Below are 11,502 nucleotides of genomic sequence, written 5' to 3' on the forward strand. Positions count from 1 at the left end.
CATATTGTGCACACAATCTTGCTTATATGGCAGTCCATCATTTCATATTTGTTGTATACATACTCTTGTACACGAAGGCCTGACTTATCTACTGTGTTATTTATATATGCCGCATGCATGCACACACAGACACAAGCAGTTTCACTATGTTAATAAACTTACTCTTTTTATATATATATATATCGGTTGTCTGTCCTACTCTCTTCTTTTACTGGCACTTGGCTCGTATCTCTCATGACGAGCCTTCTTATATTATGTTTTTTATGTTCGACCGTGTGACGCGTGAAAAGGAGCCTTTTCCGTCTCATCGCCATTCTCCTTTGGTTCGCACGGTCGTTCTATTACAAGACCTTTGGCAATTTGCTGTGCTTGAGAAGACAAATTAAGCAAAGTGAAATCATAAAAGGCACCCCCACCGGTGACATGTAAAAGGTATCTGTGCTGGTGACACATAAAAGAACTGCTTGGGGAATAGAGCTGAGGTGATCCAAACATTTTACTTTGATTTCCATAGAAACAAGCAGATGAGATTTGAAGACATCTTTCATTATTGGCAGAATGTCAGAATAAGAGAAAAAATAAGAAATAGTTTAGTGCTCTAGTATTTAAAATGGCCATATCCAACCCAAATATTTTGTACCTGTTTTATGTTCAACCCGTCAGATCTGACTTCTCACACTTACCCTACAATGTCATTCTAAAAATAAACAATCACATCACTGAAATCTCAAAGCTACCAGATAACACATGATTAATTGAAAATAATGTGAATAAACAAGCCATATATTTGAGAAATATATGCTAAAGAGTTAAGTTTCAAGTCTCCAGTGACTGTTGCTCACAATGACAAAGTAGGACAACATTTTATTGTTTTATACCCTGGCTCATTTCTTTCTTCTCCTTTTAGCCAGGAATCACATGTTTAAGCTAGATTTCTGAATATTTACAGATCTCTTTAAAAGCCCTCAACTCAGTTGCAAGTTGCAATGCAGTTTGGCTGTCAACACTCACTGACGTGGAGATCCAAGTGGGTCTTTTTTTAAAAATATTTCCAGCCACTCCTGAGACTTTCTCACCTTGCTCTGCTTTCAACTCTTTGAATTAATTTAACACCTTTTGCTAAAGCAACAGCCTGTGGAACCAGTGACAACTCAGCCGCTTTCAATTTCTTCCCCATTTTTAATGATCTTATTTTAAGTCCATCTCCAGCCTTTTCTTACCATATTTCTCTTGAACAATACATTCTTTATTTCAATTAATTTTGAAAATAATAAAGAATTCACTGAAATATCCTGGTCATTACTAAGCTGCTAATTGGGACATAAATTAACATGGAATTTCAATGGGAAATTTTAATTTTGATTATTTTTATTTAAAGTGTTTATATCTAGAAGTAGGGGTTAAATAAGAAATGTTATGCTTGCTCAAATGTTACATGGCAAATTTTTATTTTGTCAAATTGCTTCTTTAGGATTCTTAAAGTTGATAATTCAAGTCAAAATGATTCCACATTTTTTCCTCGTCTTTTTTTGTTCTTTTCTATTTTTAAATGATTTTGGCTGTTATTTAGTACAATATTGTGTTTCCTTATAATTTTGTTCATTAGGGGAATATAAACATTATGTATGTATATATGTATCTATGGGATGTATGTATGTATGTATGTATGAGATGTAGTTAACCCAGACAAATTCACATTTGAAACTTGAGAAAAGTCTTGCATATTTTTATTGTTCCACTCACAGATTGCACTTGTAATGTACGAATCATCTGGTCGATTTGTCTTTCTGAAAATCCCAGTTTATCCAGATTCTCCTTTAAGTACTTACTAACAAAACCTAGTGCTCCAGTTATTATTGGTATGAAGCTGGAGGTTTCGAAGCAGTTGTCCATAGATGTCCTTTTCTTTGACGTATGTATGTATGCATGTATGCATGAGAGAAAGAAAGAGAGAAAGAAAGAAAGAGAGAAACAAAGAAAGAGAGAAACAAAGAAAGAGAGAATGTCTTAGCTGGTACTAACGATGTTTCTGTTGCCATCAGAAGCCATCAGTAGACCCTCAACCTACAAGAAATGGCAGCCACATTGTTATTAAACCACATTTTACTGTCTTGTGTGTGTTTTTAGTAGGTTAGTGAGAGTGAGTAGGATGCTGTGCCTGGTGCTTGATAGGGTGGTAGTTCCCTGTCCGTAGAATGGAGCCCAGTTTTGTCTCAGAAGAGGATGTGCGGTGTTAAACAGGGGGACATTCTACAACAGGAATTTTTTCCTTTCTTCCTCCTCCTCTACATCCCCCCCTCCAACTCCCGTGATTTTTGTTACCCCAAGACAAGGACATGTGACCAGCGGACCACGGAGCTGTGAAGTGAACTTCTTAACCAAGCAGCAATACACCAGCTCATGTATACAAACAGATGGGATGGTCATGACTGGAATGTGCGATTTATAAATAAAATCTGATACAGGTCTTGACAGCAGGATAAGACATGATACTAAAGACTGTAAACACGTGTGTGTGTGTGTGTGATAGAGAGACAGATAGACAGACAGAGAGTGTGTGTGTGTGTGTGTGTGTGTGTGTGTGTGTGTGTGTGTGTGTGTGTGTGACACCAACTAATAAATATGATTGCTTTAAACATTCTTCATCTTATTCCCCAGGTTGTTGACATCTGGGATGGGTGGATGTGTGTGTGTATGCATGTGTGTCAGAGACAAATAAATTATTTCTGACATTCTTTGCTCAATAACAAGTTGTTGACACCTGTGGTGTGTTTGTGTGTGTGTGCGTGTGCATGTGTGTATGTGTGTGCGTGTGTGTGTGTGAAGAGCACGTGGCCTAGTGGTTAAGGTACTGCACTCACGATTGTTAGATCATTGGTTTAATTACCAGATCGGGCAGCATGTTATCTCCTTGAGCAAATCACTTCATTTCATGCTGCTCTGCAATCACTCTGACATCTGAATGAGTGGCACACTTGTGCACCTTTTCAAGCAATGTCGCTATGACGGAGAGAGCGAGCACAGCACAAACATCGGATCACAAATCATTTGTTGCGGATCATCCAGGAGAAGAAACTCAACACTTATATGTCATCATCGATGGGAAATTTCATCATACTTATATATATATATATATATATATATATATATATATATATATATATATATATATATATATATATATATATATATTTTGATGTTGATATTGCTGCAACTCTTATGTGCAAGCTATGGACACATAAGAGGTGCAGCAATATCAAAGGCAGATTAACTACAAAGTTAGTCTTTGTATGTGGCAGATGTTCAGGTGCAATAAAGATTGCAAACAAACAGGAAACAACTTCTATCTCATTCCAGGGTGAAAAACTAGAGGTAGTTGATAGCTTCCGCTATCTGGGTGACCAAGTTAGTAGTGGGGGTGGGTGCGCTGAAAGTATAACCGCTAGAATAAGAATAGCCTGGGCCAAGTTTAGAGAGCTCTTACCTCTGCTGGCGACAAAGGGACTCTCACTCAGGGTAAAAGGCAGACTGTATGACGCATGTGTACGAACAGCCATGCTACATGGCAGTGAAACATGGGCTGTGACTGCTGAGGACATGCGTAAGCTCGCAAGGAATGAAGCCAGTATGCTCCGCTGGATCATCATCATCATCATCATCGTTTAACGTCCGCTTTCCATGCTAGCATGGGTTGGACGATTTGACTGAGGACTGGTGAAACCGGATGGCAACACCAGGCTCCAGTCTGATTTGGCAGAGTTTCTACAGCTGGATGCCCTTCCTAACGCCAACCACTCAGAGAGTGTAGTGGGTGCTTTTACGTGTCACCCGCACGAAAACGGCCACGCTCGAAATGGTGTCTTTTATGTGCCACCCGCACAAGCCAGTCCAGGGGCACTGGCAACGATCTCGCTCGAAAATCCTACAGGAGCCAGTCAGGCGGTACTGGCAACGGCCACGCTCAAAATGGTGCATCTCATGTGCCACCCGCACAAGAACCAGTCCAGGGGCACTGGCAACGATCTTACTTGGCTTGCCGGGTCTTCTCACGCACAGCCCATTTCCAAAGGTCTCGGTCCGTAGTCATCGCCTCGGTGAGGCCCAATGTACGAAGGTCTTGCCTCACCACCTCAGCCCAGGTCTTCCTGGGCCTACCTCTTCCACGGGTTCCCTCAACTGTTAGGGTGTGGCACTTTTTCACGCAGCTATCCTCCTCCATTCTCACCACATGTCCATACCAGCGCAATCGTCTCTCTTGCACGCCACAACTGATGCTTCTAATGTTCAGCTTTTCTCTCAAGATACTTACACTCTGACGGGTATTCACATTGACATTACACATCCAACGGAGCATACTGGCTTCATTCCTTGCGAGCTTACGTATGTCCTCAGCAGTTACAGCCCATGTTTCACTGCCATGTAGCATGGTTGTTCGTACGCATGCGTCTTACAGTCTGCCTTTTACTCTGAGTGAGAGTCCCTTTGTCGCCAGCAGGGGTAAGAGCTCTCTAAACTTTGCCCAGGCTATTCTTATTCTAGCAGCTACACTTTCAGCGCACCCACCCCCACTACTAACTTGGTCGCCCAGATAGCGGAAGCTATCGACTACCTCTAGTTTTTCACCCTGGAATGAGATAGAAGTTGTTTCCTGTTTGTTTGCAGTCTTTATTGCACCTGAACATCTGCCACAAACAAAAACTAACTTGCTAGTTAACCTGCCTTTGATGCTGCTGCACCTCTTATGTGTCCATAGCTTGCACCGGGTACATCTTATAGAGTTACTACCTACTCCTTTTCTACATACTGAGCAGGGCCATCTGCCTGAAGGGGTTTGTGTTTTATCTACCTTCCTACTTATTAGGATTTTGGTTTTAGCTAGGTTGACTCTAAGGCCCTTCAGTTCTAGACCTTGCTTCCACACCTGAAACTTCTCCTCTAGTTCTGATAGTGACTCCGCAATTAGGGCAAGGTCATCAGCATAGAGGAGCTCCCAGGGGCAACCTGTCTTGAACTCCTCTGTGATTGCCTGGAGGACTATGGTAAATAATAGGGGGCTGAGGACGGAACCTTGGTGGACCCCTACCTCTACCCGGAATTCATTGCTGTACTCATTTCCAACCCTCACCTTACTGGCCGCATCTCTGTACATGGCTCGCACAGCTCTCACTAGCCATTCTTCTATCCCAAGTTTCCTCATTGACCACCAGATAAGGGATCGGGGGACCCTGTCAAAGGCTTTCTCCATGTCAACGAAAGCCAGGTACAGAGGTTTATCCTTGGCTAGGTATTTCTCTTGCAACTGTCTCACTAGAAATAAGGCATCAGTAGTGCTTTTACCTGGCACGAACCCAAACTGCATCTCATCTAAATTGATTCGCTCCCTAATTAGTTGGGCTATGACCCTCTCTGTAACTTTCATAACCTGATCTAACAGCTTGATGCCTCTGTAATTATTTGTATCTAAAGTGCATACCCGTCAGAGTGTAAGTATCTTGAGAGAAAAGCTGAACATAAGAAGCGTCAGTAGTGGTGTGCAAGAGAGACGATTGCGCTGGTTTGGACATGTGGTGAGAATGAATGAGGATAGCTGCTTGAAAAAGTGCCACTCCCTAACAGTTGAGGGAACCCGTGGAAGAGGTAGGCCCAGGAAGACCTGGGCTGAGGTGGTGAGGCAAGACCTTCGAACATTGGGCCTCACCAAGGCGATGACTACTGACCGAGACCTTTGGAAATGTGCTGTGCATGAGAAGACCCGGCAAGCCAAGTGAGATCGTTGCCAGTGCCCCTGGACTGGCTCTTGTGCGGGTGGCACATAAGATGTACCATCCTGAGCGTGAGCGTTGCCAGTACCGCCTGACTGGCATTGTAGGGTTTTCAAGCGAGATCGTTGCCAGTGCCCCTGGACTGGCTCTTGTGCGGGTGGCACATAAAAGACACCATTTCGAGCATGGCCGTTTTCGTGCGGGTGACACGTAAAAGCACCCACTACACTCTCTGAGTGGTTGGCATTAGGAAGGGCATCCAGCTGTAGAAACTCTGCCAAATTAGATTGGAGCCTGGTGTAGCCATCCGGTTGCACCAGTCCTCAGTCAAATCGTCCAACCCATGCTAGCATGGAAAGCGGACGTTAAACGATGATGATGATGATGATGATATATCATCATCATCATCGTTTAACGTCTGCTTTCCATGCTGGCATGGGTTGGACGGTTTGACTGAGGACTGGCAGGCCAGATGGCTGCACCAGGCTCCAATCTGATTTGGCAGAGTTTCTACAGCTGGATGCCCTTCCTAATGCCAACCACTCTGAGAGTGTAGTGGGTGCTTACGAAGACAGGTGTATGAACACGCTCTTCAACAGAAAGGAATAATAGAAAATTTAAAAAAAAAGAGAATGAAAGAAACTTGTAGATTTAGCAGTCAAGCATGGCGAAGAATGTGTGTGTGTGTGTGTGTGTGTGTGTGTGTGTGTGTGTGTGTGTGTGTGTGCGTGTGAGTGTGTGTGTGTGTATATATATATATATATATTAAGATTAATGTAATATAAAGCTGAAGCAAATTAACACCAAATATACAGTGTGTGTGTTTTTATTGGCTAAACTGGCAATATGACCATCCCCAAGTACAACAACGTATGTATGTAGTATGTATGTAGTATGTATGTAGTATGTATGTATGTATATATGTATATAAAACACACACACACACACATACATACATACATACACACATACATACATACATATACTGTGTACAGTTGTAGAAATCAGCTGCCCACCAGGTGTTAATATAAAGCTGAAGGTCAGTGAAAAAGAGAACATTTATGCTGAACTATTGAGAAATCTGTAGTTACTCTATCCAGATTGAAAGTTCAGGTTTATACCTGTAATTATTGCGGCCCTGGGATTTGTAACACACTGCCTAAATACCAACCTTGAGAAGTTAGGCCTCTCAAAACCAGAAAGGAGAAAGCTAATTCAAAGACTACAGATCCAATCCATCACTGGAACTGTAAAAATCTGTAATACTTTCCAGAAGTTTATCACTTAAGTGTATATAAGCATGTCTAGATATGTAGCTTTATGCACGAGAATACATACATAAAGCAAAACATACAAATCTGCCCATATACAAACATACAAACAAAAATACCCTGTTGTTGATGTTGAAATTCCAATGAAGGAGCTTTGGATCAAGGTTAGAAACCGGTTCTTTCGCTATTGGCAAGGAATCTTGAAATAAAACTGAAAATTGACATAAACACACACACACACACGCACACACACACACACACACATACGCACACACACACGCACACACACACACACACAGAGTCTGCTAAAATGAATTCACAAACACACATATAGCATCCAAAGGTACATCTTTTTTTCTTCTGATGATGTTATGTCCGCATAAATGTAAATTTAATGTTTATTGAGTATTAATAGAAACGGTTGGAAGTGAAGATGACCAATTTGCTGTTAATAATATACAATTATTAACTTCCCAATCTCCATTTTCTTCTTTTAAATGAATATAAACTAAATGTTTTTATTGTTTCTGGGGAGAGTCATTCTCTTTTGGTGCCTCAGTTTTATTCCAAGACTTCTTGCCAATATAAACAGAGTGGTTGGCGTTAGGAAGGGCATCCAGCTGTAGAAACTCTGCCAGATCAGACTGGAGCCTGGTGCAGCCTCCTGGCTTCCCAGACCCCAGTCGAACCGTCCAACCCATGCCAGCATGGAAAGCAGACATTAAACGGTGATGATGATGATGTTATATATCATATACATATATATATATATGTATATATATACACATACCGGAGTAAGCACATGAAATGTGCAACAAGGTGGAAAAAAGAGTACTCAAATACCAGAGGTAGAGTAATATGCTTTATTTAAAAGCAGCAGAAATATAAAGAGTAACGGTTTTTTTGTTATATTTCTGCTGCTTTTAAATAAAGTATATATACACATATATATATATCACGGTATCAATCAGAATAGCGATGATACATTGCTGGTCACAGTGTGCTTTGCATTGTTTTAGCTTTCGAATGATGCCACCTCGCTGGCAAGGCAGGCAGGCCAGCATCCCTCCTGATTGGAAGGCTACTCCATTGTAGGGTTATCTATTTACAGCTGAGTGGACTGGGGCAACGTGAAATGAAGAACACAACACACAGCCTGGTCCAGAAATTGAAACCACAATCTCACAATCATCAGTGTAACACACCTAATCACTAGGCCTTCACACACGCACACACACAGACACACACACACACACACACACAAGCTGTGTTTTGCGGGACAAACTTTGGGAATGACTTATATTCCCCATGTGTGTGTGTGTGTGTGTGTGTGTGTGTGTGTGTGTGTGTGTGTGCGTGTGTTGCTAGGCAACTGTGGAGTTTTTATGTGTTGCTAATAAATTCGCATTGAAACTTACTGGTTGCAGGTTCGATTTCATTGTATTGCAGCATCCTGGGACAGGTGGCCTTCACTACAACTTCAGTTGAACCAAAGAGAAATTTGGTTGGTGGAATCTTTGAGATCCGTAGATGTGTGGTAGAGTTTAATCAGGTAAACACTACTGCCTTCAGCTTCCTGTCAGTACCTTTTATAGGGTCCACTCTGTTGCAACGGTTTAAGTTGGGTCTTCTATCCATAAATAACTTTCCCCTATAGATGGCTGTCTTTGGAAGCTCCCGATTCCTCTACGAGGATAACAGGGTGCGTCACCCCCACTTAACTTGTGTTAGTACGCGACCTAAATACTTTCCTCTGCGTACTTTTAAAACATCTTCCTTTAATTATTCTTTATTTTTATTCCGCTCTCTTTCTTCTGAGTCGTTTCTGTTTCACAAGTTTCTACACATTTTCTAAAGCCTGCCTTACGTACTGTACAATGGGATTAACCCTCCCTCCACTCCCTTTGTACGTAACCTGTTGCCCCAACCCTAACCTCTTTGCAAACACTAGTTGAATGTTTTGCATTTTGCATGCATGAATAAATTGTACGAAATTACCCTCAGAGGCTAAACAAAAGAGTTTGTTCGGATGAAGCTCCAGCCATGCTGGGACAATACTCTGATTTTGGAGTGCTGCTGAAATCCAATGCACCACACATCATTATTACACACTGTGTTCTGCACAGGCATGCGTCGGTAACAAAAACCTTGCCTCCAAAACTGACAGAAGTATCAAAATTGTTGTTGAATGTGTGAACTATATTCGAAATAGTGCTATTGAGCAGTGCATCTTCAAAGAGCTGTGTAATGAAATGGGCTCTGAATTTGAGGTACTTGTGTGCCATTCTAACGTTTGGTGGTTATCCGGGGAAAAGTGTTGAATCGTGTTTTTGTCATGCATGTGGAATTAGCCCTGTTTTCGTAAGAGTACCAACGTTGTCATGCAGATTGCTTTGAAAATGCTGAGTTCATTCTCATTTTGGCATACATGACCAATATTTTTGGTGCTCTCAATCATCTCAATCGACAGATGCAGAGCGGCGGAGTTAACATCATCAAAGCGGAAGAAAACCTGAAGGCATTTAAAAAAAAGCTACCTTTATGAAAATGACGAACAAAGAATAACTTTACAAACTTTCCCCCTGCTGGATGACTGTGTAAGTAAGATCGAAGACGTGTCTGGAATTGGAGATATTTCTGTACCTGGGGAACCGAAGCAAGCAATTTCCATGCACTTAGATGAACTTACAGTCTCTCAATGGATACTTCTCCACCAGAGAGTCATATCTAGCGTGGGTGAGACAGCCATTCATGTTTAGTGTTATATGGACTGTTAGATATGTAATTCGTCTGACGTTCCGTGTGTCACAGTGGTTCGTCTGAGTTCATTGTTTCATTGTTGTTGTCTTGTGTGACTGTCGTAGTAAAAGGTCATTGATATATGTATGGCGGACATGACTTTTGTTTATTCATAACGAACATTGGGTGAGTGCGTTCTTTGTATGTAATTGAATAATAAATGTAATAACTAAATTTGTATAACTCGTTGTGTTATCTCTGCGAGTCTTCCGAAGGAAATACAACAGAGTTTATTAGCGTCGCCGATAGGATCGATAGGGCCGATAGGATACATGCTTACTTTACCGTAAAATTATTCATCGTAATAACAATGGCTGAAAAACAGACAGTAGAACTTATTAAATTGTTTAGGGAACAAATGGACAAGCAAATGCAACAACATCAGAGAGATATGGACGCTCTGTTAAAACTGTTTGGTGCTCGACAAGTTGAAGGCGATTCTAGTGGCTATTTTTCAGCTGCTTCGACAGCAGTGTCGATTCCACCGTTTGCTGCATTTGATTCAACGACAGAACTATGGCCTGATTACTGGTCAAGATTCCGTACGTTTGTGGCTGCTAATGCTGTACCTGAACAACGCATAGCACAAGTGTTCCTGACCAATCAGACCGCTACTGTTTACAAGCAACTTGCTAATCTGGCTACCCAACAAAATCCGCCTAAAGATATCAACAACTTGATAATGGACGAAATCGTTGACTTCATGAAGGAACAGTTCGACCCTAAACTTTTCATTGTGAGAGAGCGTTTTAAGTTTTGGAGTGATATGCAGCGGAAGCCAGGCGAAACTCTCCAGGAGCTGGCAGCACGTATACGCCAGGATGCAGCTACCTGTGATTTTCCAGCGATCACCAACCCACAGGATGAAGCTCTGAGACAGAGATTCATATGTTCAGTTAACAATGAAGCGGTTCTGAAGGCGCTTTTTAAGATAAAAGACTCAGAACTAGATTTTTCCCGTGCTGTCCAAGTTGTCATTGAGACTGAAGACGCAGCAAAGGTTGCGAAAGAAACTGTCTACGGTTCCAAAACCAAGCCGGTGTACAAGGTCCAACAGAACAAGAACAAGAGTCCTCAAAAGAAACATCAGCAGTCTTATTCCACAAACCAGGAGAAATGCTATCGATGTGGAAAGGCCCACAAAGCGACAGACTGTCCTTTCAGGGAAACCAAATGTCATTTTTGTGACAAAAAGGGTCATTTGCAAGTGGTGTGTAGGAAAAAACAACATCAGCAATGCAATGGCCATTCACAAACTCCCGTGAAAAGAATCACAAAAGATGAGCTAGTCAAGGCGATCCTAGGCGAAGTTTCCCAAGACACTCACAGTTTAATTGTGCCAGTAACAATCCAGAACAGACTGTTCACAATGGAACTGGACACTGCTACTACAGGCAATTTTGTTTCCTTGTCAGTCTGGAAACAACTTGGAAGACCAAAACTGCAAGATGTCAAGCATCGCTATGAATCTGCCAGCAAGCACAACCTGCCTGTTCTGGGAACTTTCATGGGCCAAACCAAGGATCCGACAACTGGTAAACAGGATCTTATACCTTACATAGTCACCAAGATCTCTGATCTTAATTTGCTGGGTCGGAATGCTATCCAGACTCTGGGAATTTCCGAGGACACTGCTCTAGGTTTGAAAAGCATAGACAGCCAAGCCAAGA

This window comes from Octopus bimaculoides, chromosome 2 (assembly GCF_046866305.1).
Source record: "Octopus bimaculoides isolate indiv1 chromosome 2, ASM4686630v1, whole genome shotgun sequence".
In the NCBI taxonomy this organism is placed as follows: domain Eukaryota; kingdom Metazoa; phylum Mollusca; class Cephalopoda; order Octopoda; family Octopodidae; genus Octopus; species Octopus bimaculoides.